This window comes from Onthophagus taurus, chromosome 2 (assembly GCF_036711975.1).
Source record: "Onthophagus taurus isolate NC chromosome 2, IU_Otau_3.0, whole genome shotgun sequence".
NCBI lineage: Eukaryota > Metazoa > Arthropoda > Insecta > Coleoptera > Scarabaeidae > Onthophagus > Onthophagus taurus.
The window spans coordinates 21,267,425-21,288,977 of NC_091967.1; the positions used below are offsets into that span (position 1 = coordinate 21,267,425).

The following is a 21,553-nucleotide window of genomic DNA, read 5'->3' on the forward strand; positions in this document are numbered from 1 at the left end:
CGAAACGAGGAAAAACAAACATGGAAAACGAGCAGTTAAGAAGTTACTCGAGTTTAAAGTCATGATCACCAGTTTAATGAAGCAGGGATTAATAGTAATTCATAGAGAACGAAGATAAGAACAAAAAGAGGGAGGTGCAAACCTAAGGAAAGGATGTAAAGCCAATTTACTCTAGAATTCAACGAAATCGAAGCAGATTTCATACCAGCGGGGCTGAGGAAAGGAGAATAATAACAGGAAGAGAAACGCAAAATCTAAAAAGTAGACGACCTGGTATTGCCACCCTCCAATTTAAAAGAGGAGGACGTCTAAGCAGCAAAATTTAAGGGAGTCGATAAAGCTACTAAAAAAATCTGAGTAAAAAGGATTTTCTTTAACGGCGTCAAAAGGATGAGTGGAAAAGACAAAAAGTTACCGATACTTTTGGTAAACTCAACTAAAAATTAAGAAAGGAAGATGTTATTTGAGGTCTGAGAAGTTTGCCAATTAACCCTTTGGAGTTTATTGGGACATATGTGTCCCACGTACGTTTTCTGATGCCTATTGGGATGTATCCGTCCCGTTTTTAAAATTAAATGCAAACTAAATCCGGCTCCAAAGGGTTAAAGATGAAAACGGTACTCAAAAAAAACAAGAGTTTGACATGCATGATTTAAATAGCAGAAGGCATGATCCTCACTGGCCAGATGTCCGGCAAACATCAAAGAAGAACAAAAAAGAGAGGCCGTAGATAGAGGAAAGGAATGGCCAAAATACCAAAATCAAATTGGAAGTGTCTTATGCTAATAAGGTAGTATATGCTAAGAATGTCGCTGCATCGATAGACCCTATCCTATCAAAACACGAAAGAGTTGTATATCAAAAGGTGGCGTAAGTGGTGCTCAATATTCTTCAGGGATTGATCCCTACCATAGTCTCACAACAAATCAAAAACGATAAGTAAAACTAACGATATTTTATTTCAGAAAAATTGATTGGTTTCCATGTAACGCCCACTGAATCATCAAAATCTCTGAAGAACTTTAGGAATTTACAAAAAAAGAAGAGATCTCCGTAATGATGACAAGCCATTTAAAACCTCATATGTACGGTAGAATATCAGGATTTAATTATGACTACGTATGTTACAGATATTCGGCAAGAGCAGTCCATGGAAATGGAACCAATGCGAACGGAAAGCAATTTCGGTGGAGAAACATTTTCTTCTTCTTCTTATTGGAGATCTGTCAATTCTGAGGTCGTTGCCTTTGAACTATTTCCTATGATGTCGATTGTCAGCTGTCACTCCATCTCTTCCAGGTACTCTAGAACCGGGGGGTTTATTTACAAGCACAATTTTCGGAAGTCTATCATCGCTCATATGCCTCACGTGACTATGCCATTGTCTTTTCCGCTGTCTTCCCTTTTCTCTTGAGTATGCATCGCTATGCAAACCCTCCAAATAAGTCCATCGGAATCACTATAGGAGTAGCAATATTATAGGAATTATAGAAATAGGTACTGTAAAAATAGGCAAACAAGGGAAAGTAATTTGTAGCGACGATAAGTCCAGTTTGTGGAAGTCACACAACGAATACTAGGGAACAGAATTGAGGAATGCTATTAAGAGCGGAGAAGTCGATCATGGGATTAAGTGATCGCCCAGGTTTCAGGGGAACCGAATTGCTAGGACAACAAGGACAAAGATTAAACTAACTTAATTAAACTAACACTAGCCTAAATTCTCAAGTTAGAAGAATACGTTGTTAAGGATATAGAGGAAAAACTGAATATAAATGTAAAAGGCCAAATACTAACTGATGCCATTAAGATCATGGCTATGGAAGAAGCAAAACTCACAATGTCCCTGAGAGAAATCCAGACGCGTTGAGATTACAGAGAAAATTAGTAGGACAACCGACATATTAAATCCAAGGAAAGTGATTGGAGTGAATGGTATTTCAAAGACGTTGAAGATGACAAAAACAAGACATCAAACGATTGCGGTGCTTTTAGATATCGAGAAAGTTACGACTACGTCTGATAAGATGGGCTGTTGGTAAAGATGTTCGAGGCCAACCTGGAAGGAAATCTAGTCAATGTGACCACTTTCTTTCTGAAGAAGAGATACTTCCAGGTGGAAATGAGAGATGAAATACCCACCGCAGCGTAAGAAGAATGAACCAAGGTTTGCCGCAAGGATTTCCGCTTTCCCCTCTGCTACATAATATATTTGTACACGATTTCCGAGCAACGATGGCGAAAACCAAGTCAGAAGATTTTGAATTTATAGATGCTACGGAGATAGTGGCCGAACTGAGAGGAAATTTCGCCTCATAGCGATCCAAAAGTGAAGTTTCAGTTTAAACTGTGAACTGGTGCTGCAAACGATGGGGAATTTTATTGAATAAGAAGACTGAAATATTAAATTTTAACAAGAAAAGCACGAAGAAAACCTCCCTAGATATGCGGAAGAAATAAATCACATACTTAGGAGTAACAGTTACTAAGAGTAACGGAAAACTGAAAGCCGTAAAATAAGTTACCAAGATTGTGAAGAGAAGAGGAATAAATTACACTTCGTCATAAGTGGACAGTTGCCGCTTCCAACAGCAATAAAGGTAAGGATAGCAGAAGCTATAATAAAGCCGCAGTCAACATATGGAGTAGATATCGTGAAAAGTTACAATAATGAGAAGGAATTGGAAGTGTTTAGAAACAGAATTATGCATTTAGCAACAAATACTCTTTATTACATCAAGAACGCAGATATGCCAGAAGCGAAGAAAATGCTGTGCGATATGCTAGTAAAAAGAAAATCCAATTGTTGAATAGCTTAAAAGAAAACGATGATCCGTAACCATTGATTTGAACAACCTGATTATCAATCTCATGAATGTATTTAAAGCAAATTTATGTTATTCAGCCGTTGATGAGTGTGGAACATTGGTTGGAAATCAGTCAGATGGATATCGAAACTATGTAAATGGGCGAAAAGACAAGGAATATTTAAAATAAGAAAGAATCGATAAACAATTTGGTATTGAGATACAAATAAAAAAAGTTACAAACGAAAGTATCGGAGATAAATCAGAGAGTAGATCAAAACAATAAGTGAAAACACCAAGTCGATACAATAACTTTGATGTAACTATATCGACTGAATAAATATCAAAGGCTAGTACTAGACACAGAAACAGTACTATTCTTTGAAGATAGTATATACTGCATGTATTGTAGAACATAGCAACGACGAAGAGTATAAAATTACCGAAATTGGATATAAAGCCGGCCTTCCTGTTTGGTGTAATTGATGAAGTATTATATTATCAGAATCTTTTAAAACTGCTGTGCCCATCCTTTATAGTTTACGAAGAGTGCAAACTAGATTTGTCGGACAATCACTATATAGAACTTCAAAATGAACAGTACAAGTCTTGAAAGTATAGAAAGAAAACCTGTACGACGTAATTGTACCATTGAGTGAATTACGTTTACATACGCTGCATTTGCTTAGTGATGATTGTTAATCAACATGGTGGGAGAATGAAAGGATGTTTTCCATTTCATTCCACTTTTGCATCTCCCGGTCTCCCAGTAATTGAAGGACTCCCTTTCCGGCGATGAATGGAAATAAACAGAATCATGGATTTAATCTGGATATTGGTCGACCGTTTATTAATTGTTGGTTTCCGCGAACTCAAGATTAAATCTTCATTTATATATATTATGCGTAATTGCGAAAGTTTATTAAGATATTAGGTATTATTTATATATATTAGGTATTAATGTGTGTGATATAAATCAAAGACCTTTCCATTAGCATTTATGAAGTTAACTAAATTATGAATTTTATGCATTTATTTATGAATTGTTAATTTTGTACATATTTTAAATAATCCTACCATAAATTAAGACATATTTATTTCCCTTTTTATTTCATGGTATGAAAAGCGATTTGCGGCTCGCGATATTGGCCGATGTAATATAATAACGCAACGCAACGTAAAATGCGATTAATTTTAAATATTTCAAAGTTGATTAATCTATCAAAGAGTGAAATTAATACTGCAATTGTAATTAATACTAATCCGGCATATAGATATTCCTGTACATATCTGTTGAAGTTTATGAGATGTCGAGGAATTAATCAAAATTACACATAAAATCCATCATTTTTTTATTAGGAAGTAATATTAAAACTTCTACAAATATACTGCAAGATACCTTCTTGTAGTATCTTACAGATTTCTCTACGATATGAAAAAGTTGTTGCAAATAAATATCATATGATGTACTGTTCGAATGACAGTGAGGGTTGTTCTCTATAGGTGCATAAAAAAATACTGCTACACAAATTCTGATAAAGTAACTAAAACTCCACAACTGCAATAAATAATTTTGCTTTAATTCTCAATTGTCGCATTTAATTCAATTACATCATCCCTAATTAAATTAAGGGTTGCAGTTGTGAGCTGGAACATAGTCATGCATGTTATCACAAACAAACAAAACGCAAATAACTGAAAATTGACCCCAATTTGTAGGCCGAATTTTTACATTGGAATCCGCACAATTTTTTTATGTTGTTCTTCAATCCTCGGTATGGAGTACCTAAATACCTAGTTTCGTCAAAATCGATGATTTACTGTTGGGAATGTTCGCTTGTTAGGTGAATCTGGTGTTGATTTTGTTAAATGCTCTAATTGCAATGCCACATAGATTGGATAAACTGAGAGAAGGTTACGAACTAGGTCAGAGAGAGCATAAAATAATAAGTCAATGTAATGTTTACATAACTATAAAAAATAATTTGAGGTTTATTTATTTACATCGCCACTGTCAAACCCGGGAATATTTTAGGACTTGCTGGTAGCAGCATTAATGTTCTAATGGGTTTCTTTACTGGGCACTGCCAATTAAAGACACACCTCATCTTGTTGGGACTAGTCGACGATGACCTATGCGAAGTTAGCTCCCATTTTTCTAGCCCCCAATTACATAGGATTTTACATGTATAGTATTTTGATTATAACAAGAGAACCACTGAACCTATTTTACATTGAACACAAAAATGACTTTCTTTAAGTAGTCATAACTCGTAAACGATGGACTCAATTATCAAGTTCTATACGTCATGCGATTCGTCTCAAAAAAGTTATTTAAATGCGTCCATGTATCTACCGACTGGAAGTCTAGCCCCCAATAAGAAAAAAATAATTGTGATTAAATTCGCTATAATTAAAGAGCGGTTTGACCGATTTTAATGTTATACATCTCAAATGAAAGCTTGCGTCTGGCTGAATGTAGAAGTTATAAACTTTCTCGAAATATCTTTTTTACATCTGGTTAACACGATTCCTAAAAAACTACTCATTCGATTGACTTGAAATTTGAACTGCACTTTCAAATAGCCATTTTGCTGCATTTTGCTTAGTTCTAGTTTAAACGATAATCACAAGTATATAGAAAAGAACATCATTTGATTTTTGAGTTTCAGATCATTTCAAGGATAGATATTGTGTCAACCAGCAACTTAGACAATCCACGCACCAACTTGGTTGAGGGACAATGTAAAGATTATTTTTTATAAACAATTCTTTTTAAATAAGTAAATATATCATGAAAACATATGCAACAGATTAAATTGAAATACCACATTATTTGGAGTCGTTTAGACTCAATTTCAAATTATTTCATGTTTTGACAATGTTAATAATTAAACCTTTATAATTTTTCAAGCACAAAATGCAAAAATTTATTGAATGGTACCGTTTTTCAAGCACAAATCCAACGAGTAGTATTCAAACGGTTTTTATCTGGCAACATTACACCGTTCCAATCGCGAATTATCCCGATATGTTTTGGTAAATTAATAAAATTGAAAACGACTCACCGAATGGATGTTGTTTCCCTTGGATTTTACTTCGAAACTCAGCTGGAAAGAAAAGATAAATTATGATCAATTAAAAAAAAAATTATTAAAAAAATGAATTAATACGATACCGTTTAACATCCATAAAATAGCAATCCGATGATCTCAACATCACTAATATCACCTAACACTTAGCATAAATATAGCACGTATTTATCACTTAATTTAAGTAATAAGTTTTATTTTTCTAAAGTACTTTATCACCCTTAAATGCCCACATATCAACTAAGATGCGTTATTGGCGAATCAACTTTCAAACATCCCCTCCTTAATTTATTGTGTGAACTGGAGGTGAATAAACAAAAAATGTAAAAACGACGGGGCGAAGCAATTTTAAATCGTTTTTTGGTTTTAAAACTCAACCTTTCAATAAAAAAATTACTCGTTTTCTCGAAACATTTCAAATAAAACTTATTACTTACGTTATTTTACTAAAATAAAACGCATTAATCGAATTTCAATGTTTAACACTTCCTGCAAAGCCAGGTGAATCAGGTAGCCAACAAATAATAAAAACGAAGTAGCCAAGACGTTGGATTACGACATATAAATTTTAAAAAATCGTCACAAGAACGAATTGAGATATCATCATGAAATAAAGAACATTTTAAAGCAAATTTAATAAAGATTTAATACGCTATATATAATTTCTTATTTTCTATAAACATCGTTGTTATGATACAGCCGCTCCGTATATACCTTTAACGAGATACCCGGTACAGCTAAAAATATAAAATTTAAAAAAAGAAGACTAGACAAGTAGTAAGAACAACAATAAATTATATTAAAAGTAGAATTAAAAGTAGATTTTCTGTTTTAGTACAAATACATTTTAAATCAGTCTATTACTTTGTTCGTTTCTTTTCATACTTTATTATGATTAGTAGAATATTTCAAACATTTTCACGTTAGTTTGTTCTCTAGTAGTAATCCGTTTACAAAAAAATATTTTTTATGTAATTGGAGAATAGACTTCTATTAACAAATTTAGAGATCGGGCATTTCCATTTTCAATCACCGTGGATTATACTTTCGATGGAGATATTGACGACTAAAATTGGTCAATTAATAAAGGAGTTAATTAACTTATTTGATTAAGTAGTTTTTTGTGTTCTAATCAAAATCCTTACATATTTCGAATCGGGCAATTTGACGTATGCATTCAGTCAGACACGAGCTTTCGTTTGAGATATAAAACATTAAAATCTGTCAAACCGTGCTCTAGTTATAATCATTTCAATACAAATTAATTTTTTCTTATTGGGGACTAGACTTTCGGTAGTCCATACTTGCATAAACAACGAGCCGAACACGGTGTCATTCCGAGGGCTGTACAAGGTTAACAGGAGAGAATTGAGATCGGGCACTTTGTGATTTCGATAGAAGAAACTATGGCGAATCGAATGACCTATATATCTTAACAATCGAGTACATCGTTTACGAGTTATGACCACTTAAAGAACGTCATTTTTGTGTTATTTTCGTGTATCTTCGCAATATTTTGGCGCTTTAGCGGAATTCGAAAGAGATTTCGAATCGGGCATTTCCACATTCGTATTGGCCAAGGATTAAGCTTTCGAATGAGACATTGATTATCGAAATCGGTTGAGTGGTTCTACTATACGTATAAAATCTTATCTAATTGGGGGCTAGAAAAATGAGGGCTAACTTCGCATAGGTACGACGATGTTGAATGCCGGCTATGTGCGGAGGACGCGGAGACGATTGAGCATGTTTATTTATTGCAGTTATACGAAATATTTAAAAATAATAAACGTTTTATTTTATATAATAATCGGACTTAAGAATGTGACCGACTTAAAAAGTCATTTTTAAATTATTTATATAGTTAAAACACGATTTACTGCAGATATTGAGGATTGAAGCTAGGACGAACAGCTGCGAGGAGAGAATATGATATTGAATGAAAAACCAGACGGGGTGGAACTGTACACGTGGCGCAATAGCGTTCAGGTGTTTGGTGTCCCAAAAGAGAAGAGTGCGAATTTTGACGTAAAAATGGTGTCGTTGTTTAATAATATATTGAGTGTTCCGATATCAGGCGATGTCATCGTACGTGTAAATATTCTCACCCAACTATTGTTAAGTTTCTTAGCTATCGAAGCAAAAACAAGTTCATATTCAAGTAGATTTAATGGGATTTTATAAGCGTTTCAAAGCGGCACATAGTAATTCAGATATTTTTGAGAATGGGTAAATGCGAGTTTCATTGTGATCACTGATATTAATGTATCCTAATTGGTTTTTTGATGGAATATCGATTACTTTTTCTAAATGGTCGTGCATTAGTTCTGAGTATCTGTGATGTAAACCATTCTACATTGTTCTTTTTATTATTTAGTAGTTATTTTCTATTTTGTTTTATAGTTTCCATAGCTTTACGAATTTATCCGCTTGTTAGTAAAATACATCCATTTGCGCATAAAAACTTAAATGTAGAAAACCTAGAAAAAAGAAGAAGAAGATCAAGAGAAAACGCAAAGAAACTAAAACTTATGGGTAAAAAAAGACAAAGTTGCAGAAATCGCAAATTGATAGATACCGACACTTTTGAACAAGAAATATACAGGTTCCTAAAAAATATCGAAAGAACATCAACTCAACGGGAATACTTGGAAAGGAATTCTACTTTACAAGCAGAAAGTGGTTACTGGCTCGAAGAAAGAAGGAAATTATTAACTGCATCAAATTTTTACCCTGTATGTATTAGAAAAGATACGACATTATGCGCTAATTTGGTAAAACGTATTTTATATTATTGTGGTACGGCAATTAAATCCAAAGCAGTGCAACATGAAAGAAATAATGAGGGTATAGCATTAGAGCTATAAATAGCAAAATAGCAGCAAATAGAAAAAAATTAAATTTTGGACTTTCAATGCAACATCGAAATACCTTTGATATCAACAAAAAGGATAAATGGTTTAACCAAATTCAAGGTCAACTACAAATTACAAGGGGAAAAGGATGTTTACTTGCAATTTGGACAGGACACAATATTCTCATGAAAATAGCATACATTCGTAGGGATAGGCCGTTTTGGAGAACAAACATGGAAATTAAATTACTAAGACTTTATAAAGAATGTATGTTACCAGAATTAGTTGATCCACGGTATACTCGTCACCTACCAATTCGCGAACCAAATTTTATAAAAGCAGACCAGATAAAACGAAAACGACCACGCAATGAGTAACAGTATAAAAAAACTACAATATCGAAAATTACTTCTTTCAATGAAATCCATACTGGGATAGTACAAATAGGCTCAGAACAGTTTGATAAAAAATACCTCCTTTTCTTTGAATGGCAAATTTCCGAAAGGAGTTTTTATGTTGTAGTCAAAAATTGAAAAAAATACTGGGGTCCTATTTAAAAAAGTTTGAAGTTCGTCTGAGTGATGACTTTGGGTTGTTTTGAAAAACAGTTCACATTTTCCCAATATTTTCTGGCGATTTCTCACTTGCTCTACGGCAAACATTAACCAACAGTCATCATAAACACGAATTATACATAAATTTTCTTTATATGTGAAATCGTTGGTCATATACACGACACCAATCTTTTTAGAGTGTTATACCCAACTAGTAAATGAAGGTAGGAATTTATAATTCTACGTGTAAAATATGTAAAAAATATTATTATTTGAGATTATATCAATGTAAACAATAAATGCTAAACAAGGTTACGTTATATTATGATCAATTGTGTATCATATCGGAGCACCTACCATGTGCAACCTAAATCTACAAACAAGACAAGAACAGTTTACCTTCGAATTCCACTGACAATGACTTCTACGAGGGGAAACCCCAGTTCTAGTTGCAGTACTTGCAATACTGGCCGTGATGGTCGAGCTTGTCACAGGTCATGACGTGTACATAACTTTTAAATACAAGAGTTTAATTTTCTTTGATAAAATAGGATATTCAGAACTTTATATTTTGTATTAAATGTAATTCCCATACGTTTTATTTACTCTTAATCACGGAGGTACGTTTTGCGGAACTTAAACCCATCTGGCAGACTAATACCGATATTCAATACGGTACTTATAAGTAATATACAGAGTGTAACAAAACTAAAAGCACTCCTTCAAGGTGGTATAAAAGGGTAATATATGGAATAGAAAGTAATACAATAACAATTAAAAAGAAAAAAAAAATTTAATTATACATTATAAAGATTCGTCCCTGCATAGTATTATTGTAGGTATCATCAATGAAAAAAGAATCTAAAGAAGTAATAATTAACAACACTAATTAGCACAACCGGGTATTCTACTAAAATACGCAAAATATGTTGGTTGATACGAAATAAACATGTGCTTCGCGAGTTTATTTTCTGAGACGGAGTTTGCTCACGGTAATTTTTAGCAAATATTTTATATGTACATATAATTAATTATCTCGGAAACGAGCTTAATTACACCAAGCTTTCGTAAGCAAAAAATTGATTCTATTACAAGGGACTTAATGTATATACATATATGTATATATAGGAATTTGATACCATTGTCTATTATCTTGTCAATAATCCGAACTGAAACTAATATTAAAGGAGCTTAGCTCATTACTGAGCACCAAGAAAAACTGTTTTCCGAACGCTCTACGATCTCTTTAAATGATTCACATTGCTGGTTAAGATAGGTCATGCATTTAAAATAGAATAAACGAATCGCCGTATTATTTGCTTAAATTTTCTACCGCAAATATACATTTTTAATTTTAGTTTTTATCTTTCTACGGAGTTCTTTGAATTTGTTATAACAAAACTGAAAGACATGCCTTTTATACAACAACAATTATTTTATAATACTAAATGTTGATTTCTTAGAAAATACGAAAATTAATTTCCATTTAAATTACATTCAAAGAAAAAAGAAGTAAAAGTATTCCGCACCATAAGTACATTTTCTGTGAACTCTGTATGTTTGCGTTTCTAATCCACTCAGGATTTGTAGTAGAGCAGTACCGTGAATGTTGAGATGACACTACCCCATTTGTTGTAAACGTGACTTTATCGCTGCATAAAATTTCTCTTATGAAATTTATATTTTCTAAATATTCTCCTTGGGCTCACAAATAAAATTCTAATCTATTGCTCCGATTCAAGAATATGTAGAAATTTCGGTTTAAAGGACTTAATTTTATTCGTTACACTTTTTCTAGAAATGCTTTTTCTATTTCTAATCTCCCGTGTCCGATTTCCTACAGAGAATCTTATTATTGTGACTACTAAATCTACTTGAATATTTATACCAATAGTTTTTAACGTGGAGGGGGTGGAGGAGTTTAAGGGGGTGGTGAATTTCATCCCCTTAGAGGGTGCTAGGGAAGTTTAAGGTAAGCTTGAAAATAAGGTCTTAACCAGTAGTAAATACATACAAAGTTTCAAATTCTATGGTTTACTTACAGCCGAAATACAAAACAAAATGTAAATTTTTGGCTCAACTTTGATCGCTCATAGCTCGAAAACAAAAGAGTTGTGACCCTATGTTTATAAAAAAAACTTGTGTTATTTTGGCAAGTATTACGTCCTAGTAAAGTTTCCCGATTAAAAACTTAACCACCCTGTATATAAATATGCCTTTTATCACCGTTATGACTTTTTTCCTTGTATATTTTTATCTTTTATGGTGCACTCTAGTTTTCCGTCGTTGGTTATTTATGTTGCCAAATTTTAGCACTTAGTGGAATATTTTATGGACTTCTCATAGTTAGCCTTGCTACGGTGCTCTCACACAACTGTGTATGTACACGCCGTTTTTTATACATTAAACTCCATACCCATTCACTGCATAACTCTATGAGTTTCCTGGTCATGTATTCCATATTTTGCTAATCCAGTGCGGTTACTATTTGGTTGTTGGCTTGATTTTAGATGTTGCTTGATAGTATAAATTTCTTACTGCCTTTATTGTGGCCGCGTTGATATTTGTTCTTTCTATTGTTTTTCATAATTTGCTTTAGGATGCTTTCATACGATTTTTTTAAGTCTATAGACACTAGGTGGGTTTCTTGTTTATTACGCTGCTTTTCTTTCATTAACTGTGACCAGCAAAACAGTTGGTTTGTTGTGGATCTTCTAGCCTGGAATCCTGCCTGCTCCTCTGCTTCCATATCTCTCTAATCCAGGTCTATTTTTTTAACCAAAATCCGCCATATTCTTTACATGCAAAATTCTTCATATTATTTATATGTATAGGCACGCGTGATTGCTAACCTCTGTAAACCCCGTGCTAATCTCTACAAAGGCAGTGTTCTATTCTTTTGGAATTAGTGCTTGCCTGTTGTAATTAGTCTGCTGCCAATCCTATTGATTTTTATTCGTTCTGGCATTCATATTTCCAAGTGTTACGATTTCTCGTGAGCTTTCTGCTCTTATCAGCTTAGTATTTAGTTGTTCGTAGAATTGTACTTTTTAGTAACCATTGCATCGTCGTTTATACAGTATATTCCTAACATTGTGACATTTTGCTGCACTCTTTTGTCCTTTTCGAAGCCGCTTTGAAGTGGTCATTTGCCGGGGTTTCCTGAGCCTTGACTTATTCTTTTCTTTTCCGTCAATACTATGATATCTACTTTGTGTTGTATTTGTACTAATAGTACTTTATTTGTATTTGTTGAGAGTCCTTGAAATGTTCCATGTACCACAATTTAAAAATCTCCTTTCAAAAATCAATTTCTCCTAGATCACTTGCTATGACTCCGATATGCCCATCGTGTTGGTCCCTAGATGGTATTGCAAATATACAATACCATGTACCATCACGAAAATCATAGGCAACTATTTCCTTCTTTACAGCTAGCTCTATTTTTACAACCTCCGTTTTTGTCGGGATACGTAATCCAGTATGAGCTTTCCCTATGAGGCATTCTGAAACTTCCAATGAAAATTGTCATAAATTCAGTGAGTTCTTTCCTGGCTCACTTCGATCGAGTAATGCTTTATTCTTGATGATATTGTGCTAGATAACTGCAGGAAAACTCACTTTGGTCATGGATGTTGAAATCCGAAGTTCAATATTATTTTTGATTGCGACTTCAGGTGTTGTCTATTATTCTTCTTATTCATTATTTCGCTCAGTGCTGTGGTTTATTTCAGAATCATCAATTCTTTGTAAGAAAATTCAAGCTCAACCTCACTTAGAGTAAAATTTTCAATGATTTCTAGTCATTCCAATTTATAAATGTTCATTTGTTACACTCATGACATTTGCAATTGCGCAACATAATGAAACGAAGGGTTGAATATTTCTATATTTAGCGGTGGAAATCACCAAATTAGCGATTTCCACATTAATAATTTATTACACATTTCCGAGTATTTATTTATCAATAACTTTTTTTTTCAATACTACGTCAAGCGCAACAAAAAGATAAGTCCGATAAAAAAAATGAGTGTAGAGATTTATAATTCATCGGGGATTACATACGATTTAAACGGGCACAAAGTACAAATTATCTAAATTCGGAAACCTTTACGGTTTTTAAAGTGCAGTTTTGGTATAAATAAATCCCGATTTATAGACGGGATTTATCAAAGATTGATATATTGTTTTGGTTTAATCGGAAAATCCTATAGTTAGCTCTAAACCCGGTAGCACGAAACTATAAGTCTACAAATTCACAAGTTATAAGCTGTAAGTGAACGTTTTACGAGCCCATCTAATAAAAAAATCAATTTTTAAAATATAAAAAATTCATTATTAAAGGGACGTTGTTATGCTTTGTATGTTTATTATTTAATCGGGTTTACCACTAAAACCGGATGATTATTAATTATTCAAGGAGATGTAACTGTTTGTTCCGAGCAATTGTAAGGTTTCTATAAAATTTACTAATAAATATTGTAATCGATTAAATGGATATGAAATGTTTGTGAAACATTTTCCATAATAGTAGAGTACCACATTAATTGCATTATTCACAGTGAAATAAATAATTTCGCTAATTGATCAAAGAATTAACACTGGCGTAACTTTTAAACGGTTGCAATTAGCCAAATTTAAATTAACCGGATAAAATACGCTAGTTATGGATACGAGCTTTGCATACTGGTTCCAGTGGCATTGAAATTGACAATTAATTCCGTTTGAAAATTGGTCGTATTAAATGGTTGTTATAGGTCAAATACCATTAAATGATAATTTAACCAAGTCCGTTTATAGATTTTAATATTTATTCCTAAATATTAAATACAAAAGTTAATATTTTTGTCAATTTTGATTAATCCGAACCTTATCTTTTAGAAAGATTCGATTAGATCTGGAACGTTCACCAAGATCCAATTTTCCAATATTCATTCATAGGGCACTCTCATATCCGAATTCATTCGCCTTATGCACTTCTATAAAGTTCGGGATCGACTTGAGCGACTTTACTTTGAAATTTTGTTATTTTTCATTTTACAAAAAGCTCCTGTGGAAGTGATGAAAAGCTTTTCAATTAATTTTTCTTGAATTTATTTTCGTCATTGTGTTTTATATAAATCTTTTCATTTTTAGGTCGCTTCAATTACAGTCCAAACGTCTATTTATTAAGCTTGGTATACGTGGTTTGGCCACCTAACAAACGTAGGAGTGGCAATTAGATAGTCAACGAGTTCATATTGTGCAAAAATAGAGCGTCACATGAATCATTCACGGTACTATTTTTGAAAAGAAGATAACTAGCACCAGATGTATCGACAAAAATATCAGATTTTCAATCGTCTTTTTGATCACATCTGAGTGATTTAAAAGCGGTTAGATCGTAATTAGATGAAAAGGATCCAGATGAAAGAAATTCTTCAATCGTGAATAGTGGTTATTGCGTTTTACTAAAATTAGTTTAAATAAATTTAAAGAAAGAATTTTATTGTAAGAAATTTGTCTTGTAAATGTTAGAAAAGTTTAAGAGTCAACACATTTTTGTTGTTGGACCCACTTTTGTCGTTCTATTTCGTTAAAGTTTGTGTACACGTGCGACGACGAAGCAATACTTTGATCTACCTGCAGGAACACTCGAGAGAGATTCTCTCGTTCCCCTGGACGCTTTATCCCGTCTCGAAATGCGGGACGTCCCGCAGGAAGGACGCCTTGGCATGCGCAAACATAGCGTCGCGACGCCGTCCGTCCACGCGACGACGCTTATTCCTGCTGTTTAGTTCGCCTTCGGTCGACGTTACGAACGGTGTGCAACGAACGCGCACAAAAAACAAGCGCAAACACGTTTTGAAAGCGATCTATTTATTTTTTGGTAAATGTTCGAATACCGTATAAAATAAAGAAAACTTTGTTTTAGTGTGATCGTGATAAATTTGTTTATTTTGTTCTTCAAAAATACTTGAATAACTTTGGTGTGTGTAGAAACTCACCAAACAGATTTTTTTCTTACTGGTAAGTTTAACTCAAAATATAAAACTCGTTTCGTTTCGTGTTTAGTTAGTTCAACGTTCCTTGAACTTGAGTTTCCGTAGTGACTTTTCATTCGAAAGTTACGCTCATTTTCGTTTTCGCCGCTTACCCTTTTTTCTTCATCTTCAACCTTTTACTTTTTTTTTTGACTTTTCCCTTTTAAACAGGGTGAAAAGTTTCTTGGTGTTCTACGACTCTTGCGAAATTAGCAAAGAATCCGAACAAGTAAGATTCGTAAACTAAGAAATTTAAATATTAATTAAGAAAATTAAATGCCTAATTAAATTAAACGTTGTTTTTAAAGCTTCAACGTAATTTCGAATAAATCCAACATTTTATTTGTTCTATAGAAGATAAAAAATACAAAAATATATAGGTAATTTAGTATGTCAAATAACCATTAATTATTTTCTAATATTAGGATATAACGATTTTTAATAAATGTCTATTAAAAATGATGGAATGTATACACGTTTTAGCTTTCTGTGGATTTCATGCAAATATTATTTCGTTGAAACGAGCACAAATAACTAAAAATTTTATATTGTTTTAACGATCCGGGAAAAAATTAAATTTGGATATAAATATTTTATTTTAGAGGAAAAATATGTTTGTATCGGTTACCAATTAAGATTTTTGGGTTCATTTTGATTCTCAGTTTAACCATAACTTATATTTATAACAAACATGGTTCAATTATTGCTCTTAAGAAAGCTTCAATATTTTAGAATATGTTGATCCAATTATGTGGATTACTTCTTTTAATGGTTAGTATAATTCCATTAGACGAATTACATCAATTACTTACTCACCTGAAGATTGACGTCATGTCACAACATTACCGGAAAGTATTGTTGAAAGTGGATTATCGTTCATCGAATGCTATCCTAATGGCACTTATTTCAAAGAGCTTTTATAAAAACGATCGTTATGGTGTTGGAGCGGAGTCGGTAGTCGTCGAGCAGTTGGGGGCGTAAACCATACGTTCATTGTCCCCCCTAATGTGTTTTTATAATTTACCTAGGGCTTACTTTGTGCGTACTTGATAAGGCTTAATAACTGGATCGTTAAAAGTTCTTTTTTGTTACGACTAGTTGCGGTATTGTAGTGTTATTGTATTTATTATTGATAATAAATTTACATTTCTTAATCATTTATTTTTTTTTCTTTCGTATACTTATTTTTTAATGCACTCACAATTCCCTCATTTGCGTTTTCTTCACAATAACACGCAGAGGTATTATAAATAATTTTTTCTCTGATCTTTTTTAGACATTCGACTAGATAAAAACAAAAACAGCGCCTGATAGATGAAATGTTTACATGATATCCCAATATTTTTTTCCTTTCCTTTATAAGACAGGTTCATTGAGATTTATGCTACATTAACAACGGCGCAATACCCTAGACTAAACAATAAGTTTAAATGCTGTGAACATGTTCGTTGTTTGAAGGTGAAAGAAAAAAAAAGATCAAACATATCTAAATCTTCGGTTATTGTGCTCAAGAACGTGGACGTATTGATTTTACGAAACTCCCCAACTTTGTATACGTATTCAAACATAAAGTAGGTTAATTGTAATTTTTTTTGGGACGTAATGGACACTATAAAGTTGTCGATAGTAAATATACATAAATATACATGAGCTCGATGATTACAAATCAATGCTAATAAAAGCGGTGCTTTACTAGATATATATAACAAAAATAGGACAGGCAACCAAAGATAACAATGTAAAGCTCAGCAGAGAAAAGGCTACCGAACATCAGATCGACATAACATCATTTGTTCTATCAGATAAATGTGCTTTCCGTGAATACAGTTCGCGAACAAGATATATACTTTTAGCGAGAAAGAATAAAAATCGTGATTTTTTTTTAATCTTAATTAAATTTCAATCAGCTGTTGAGTAATGTATAACAAAATTAAGTTGAAATCAATTAATAATATATACAGTATGTCCCCGGATCGAGTTACAAAATTTTATTACTGATTTTTCAAACTTATCTCAGCATAAATAATGCGTCGGATATGTTCAAACCACTAAATCGCACAAACTTTATATTCTAACTATAGAAGTTAACTAATTATGCCCATTTTTATGTAAAAATTATACTTTTCCTAAATTAAAAATGTTTCAAGTTCAATTTACGATATGCAACCATAGAAACCAATAAAATAAAATAAAAGTTACAACTTATGTTATTGAAAAATATACAGACAAATCAAATTAAAATATGGCTAATTCAATAAAATATTTTAAATGTAAATTTGTGTAATAACACACTATGTAAGTAATAAATATTATTTATTTGTAAGTGAACAAATCAACTATTTATTCAAACAAATCATCTAATTCGGCACACATTTGAAGACGAGTTCTAAATTCTTTAGAAGAATTACGAATTTCCGCCGGTGGTAGAGATTCTATCGCATTAATTATTCTTTGTTTTAATAGTTCTGCATCGTGTTGTAATGGTTCACTGTAAACAATTTGTTTCAATCGTCCCCAAAAATAAAAATCCATAATTGTAAGATCAGGACTACGTGGTGGCCATCAAATAGGACCATTTCGTCCACAAGACAATGCTGCGAAAAAACAATGTCATTTGTTGAAAAGGTGCTTGTATCCGAAAATACAATAAATTTATGAAAATTTCGGTTATGTAATATTTCATTACCAATCTCAAGACAAAAATCCAAAACTTTGGGATCATCGCCCGCATCCAAAGGCTGTTTAAATCGTGGCCTAAATGGTTTAATTTTATTTTCTTTGTAAATTCTGGAGAGGTGCAATTTAATAATTTCAGGTTGTAACACTCTTCTTCGAAGTGATAATTTTGGAGTTTCTTGAACTGAATTTAATGCTATTAGAGAAGCAGCGTCTTCCTCATTTTGTCTCTTTGTCTGCTTCTTTATGGTTAATACAAAATCGTTTTCAAAAATTTTTTCATATGTTTGCGAATCCCAACATGAGATATTCTTGTGTGAAACATGATTCACCAGTACCATAGCACTGTACTAAATAAATTCTCTCTTTCACGGTTAACATCGCATGAAAAGCCTTCATCTCAATAACATAAGTTGTAACTTTTATGCTTCATTTTCAATTTAGAAAAACGTTAAATTATTTAAAGATAGATAAATTTTATATAAATCAAGTAGCAAGTTAACAGGATTGAACATGTTTATAACATATTATTCTTTGACCGTCAATTTCAACGCTATGACGACGTTTCTGAGGATGACTTTATAGTCGAAACATGTAAAGCTAATTTAATTAATAAACCAGTAGAATGTACAAAATTCAGTTTATTAAAAACTTTTATTAAATTTCGTTAATATATTAATTTCTGCAATAATGAATTTTTAATTAACATTAATCAAATCAATTAAATTCGACGACTACTTTATTGAATGTACTTAAAATAAATGTAATGTTTATTGAGATTCAGCTGATATCAACTACTTTAAAACGAGACGAACCCTAAAACATTATATTATAAAAGTAAGGACATCTTTACCTTTACTTAAAGTTGATACTTTTAACGCAATACTTTTTTGAATGACATATTTTAATATTAATATATGGACTTGACTTTGTATTTAGCTTAAAGCTCTGTTGTAATTACTGTTACCTGGTTTTTTGACGATGTAACTGTGAGTTTATATTCTAAATTAAGATGAAGAATCTGTATGCGAATAAAACTAAAAGATACGAATACCATTTTGGTGTGTTGCACATATTTTTTCAACACTGCCGAATATTATGACTGCACCTCTACTTTCATTTTTGTAATGTGACTCAATAATTGAAACAAAATAGTAGTGGAATAATTAATTAATTTTCATTAACTGGGTAATTAAAACGAATCCAATAATATTGTAGCAAATAGTTGTTACAAAAGTTAACTACAATTGTGAAAACATCAATAAAAAGGAAAACAAGGAAACAAAATAATACCAATAAGTTTAAAAATTATAATAAAAAAATTAGTAGTCTGACATTCGTACCATCTTAACTAGTATACTTTTATATCATCTTTCTCATTCAATCTCTCATTCTGTCGTTGATAATCTTCGAGAATAATCCATTTCTGTTGCCTTCAGGATTTTCTCCCATTTTTGCTTACTTCGCTACTATAATTTAACATATTATGTTATTATGCTCTTCATTATAATTTTATAAATTTGATACTTATCCTTATTTAATATGCCTTCATCCAATAATGTGCCACTTATCATAGCTATTGCTTTCCTGTCTTGTATACTTATATCTTTTATGGCGCACTCTAATGTTCCATCGCGGAGTTTTTGTGCTCCCAAATATTTGTGCTTGTTGGTATATTTCATCATCATTGAGGTCAAGTTTCTGCTGCTGTCTTCTTACACACAAGTAGGAAGCCGTTTTCTATATGTTAACATCCAGGCTCCATTCAATGTATCAGTGTATGAACTTCCTGATCATATATTCCATATCTTATTAGTCCCGGAATACCCATCTACTTTTGCATGTTATTTTCCAATTTTATAGCGCTTGTATGTATTTTAAACAAGGTCGTGAATTGGATCCTGAGAGAGCCTGAGTCCTTTAGTGATGTAGATTCATTCCGACATTTTCTATCGCATCTTGATTTTAGCTTGTTGGTATACATTTCTTATTATATTTTTATACTTATTATATTATAATCGCACTTTTGATTGTTTGCGATAACTTGCTTTGATAGTCTCTAGCTTAAACGCTGCTTTTATTAACTAGAAGACACAAAAGAGATAATTGTCACAGTTTTGTCTGTCTTGCTATTTATGTATGGTGGACATAAAGGCCATGTTGCATTCTCCTGGAATTGGTTTACCTTTAAAGCAGTTCTAGAATATTGTCTCAAGTTTTTGGTATAGTTTTGTTGTTACACAGTTTATAAGCTCTCCTTATTCTCCTTATTTTGATTGGGAATGCCGTGTACTTTCGTCCTTGTATGAATGAAAAGATTGATATAAATGTGGTATAAATGGTGAAATGATTGTACAAAACTAAGTCAAGTGAGTATCAAAAGAACTCCGGAGACAACTCATCGCGGAGATTTTTTAAGTCAACAAGAATTGTTGACTGAGTTAACAAACATACAAAATAGCAGACTTTTTATCATTAAAAAACCAACGCTGGTTGAGACTCAAAATACGAAAGTAGTTGCAGATATTTAAGTAACAATTTTTCAAATTAAATACATTCATTCGTGAAAAATAACTGATATTGAGTATTTTAAGCAATAGATATTGGCAAAATAAAGATTTCTAATTGCAGAAAATAATATATTGCAATCTTAGGTCTAGTGTTCTAATAAATGAAACACGTTGCAACTATTTTCTAACGTATAGTTATAGTGTATTGCGCTTTTCTTAGTAGGGAAGGAAATTACATCAGTTCCTCCTACAGTCACCCTTGGATCTGAGTTTATTCTAACTTGCGATTGTCGAAACCGTAGAGCTTTACCGATGTAAGATTTCTCAACTATAGTCTGCAATTAAGTAGATCCAATTACTTTTATGATTACTATGGGCCTAAAAAGGATCTATTTCTTCACTCCACGCTATCGGTGTTCGGTTTTTCAATCGTCTTGTTAGAGATAAGCCAACAATGCTTGTTGCTGTTTAGATAAAAAAGTGTTTTGCTTCTCAGAGTTCGCTTCATATATACCACGAAAAAAAAGCTGCGAAGGTCCGGGTTACAGGTTCATATGGGAACGTAATTGTGAAAACCCCTATCTTAATTAGAAGTATCACCGATATTGATGAACTCTAATTTTTCTTATTTTATTTATTCATTATTATTTAATTATAAGAACGTTAGTGGTCTAGACACCAAACTGCAGGAGTTACTTAACAACCTCCTGAACTCTAACTTTGATATTGTGTGAAAAGAATTAAATTGTTTAATAGTTGTTTCTTTTAGTAGCATGTAGTTCGGATGCCTCATTGCTAAATGCCGAATATTCTTTAATGCGCTAGTTGTGTCGATATCTATTTTTGCAACTTTTCGGCAATAATTTGAAGTATTAGTTCAAGCACGAATTCTTTACTCTTAAATATGCTGATGAGTTAACAAAGATGAGTTAAAGATTCTTTTTCGCATCTCCACTCCTCTCGAATGTTTTGTGTGGGAAGTGATCCGCACCTCTCTGATAATGTAACAGATTAAAAGGTGACTGCAGGAATAGCA

The 21,553-nt window shown here is 32.5% G+C and overlaps 1 protein-coding gene across 1 annotated transcript in view; it reads left to right on the forward strand.

Annotated features, from left to right (window-relative positions):
• The first annotated feature begins 15,083 nt into the window (after window positions 1-15,083).
• LOC111426260 (heterogeneous nuclear ribonucleoprotein C) overlaps window positions 15,084-21,553 on the forward strand; it is a 230,884-nt gene continuing 224,414 nt past the window's right edge. Inside the window, exon 1 of the mRNA XM_071194494.1 lies at window positions 15,084-15,317. The gene's annotated coding sequence lies outside the window, so the exon portion shown is untranslated. The remainder of the gene's footprint in view (window positions 15,318-21,553) is intronic.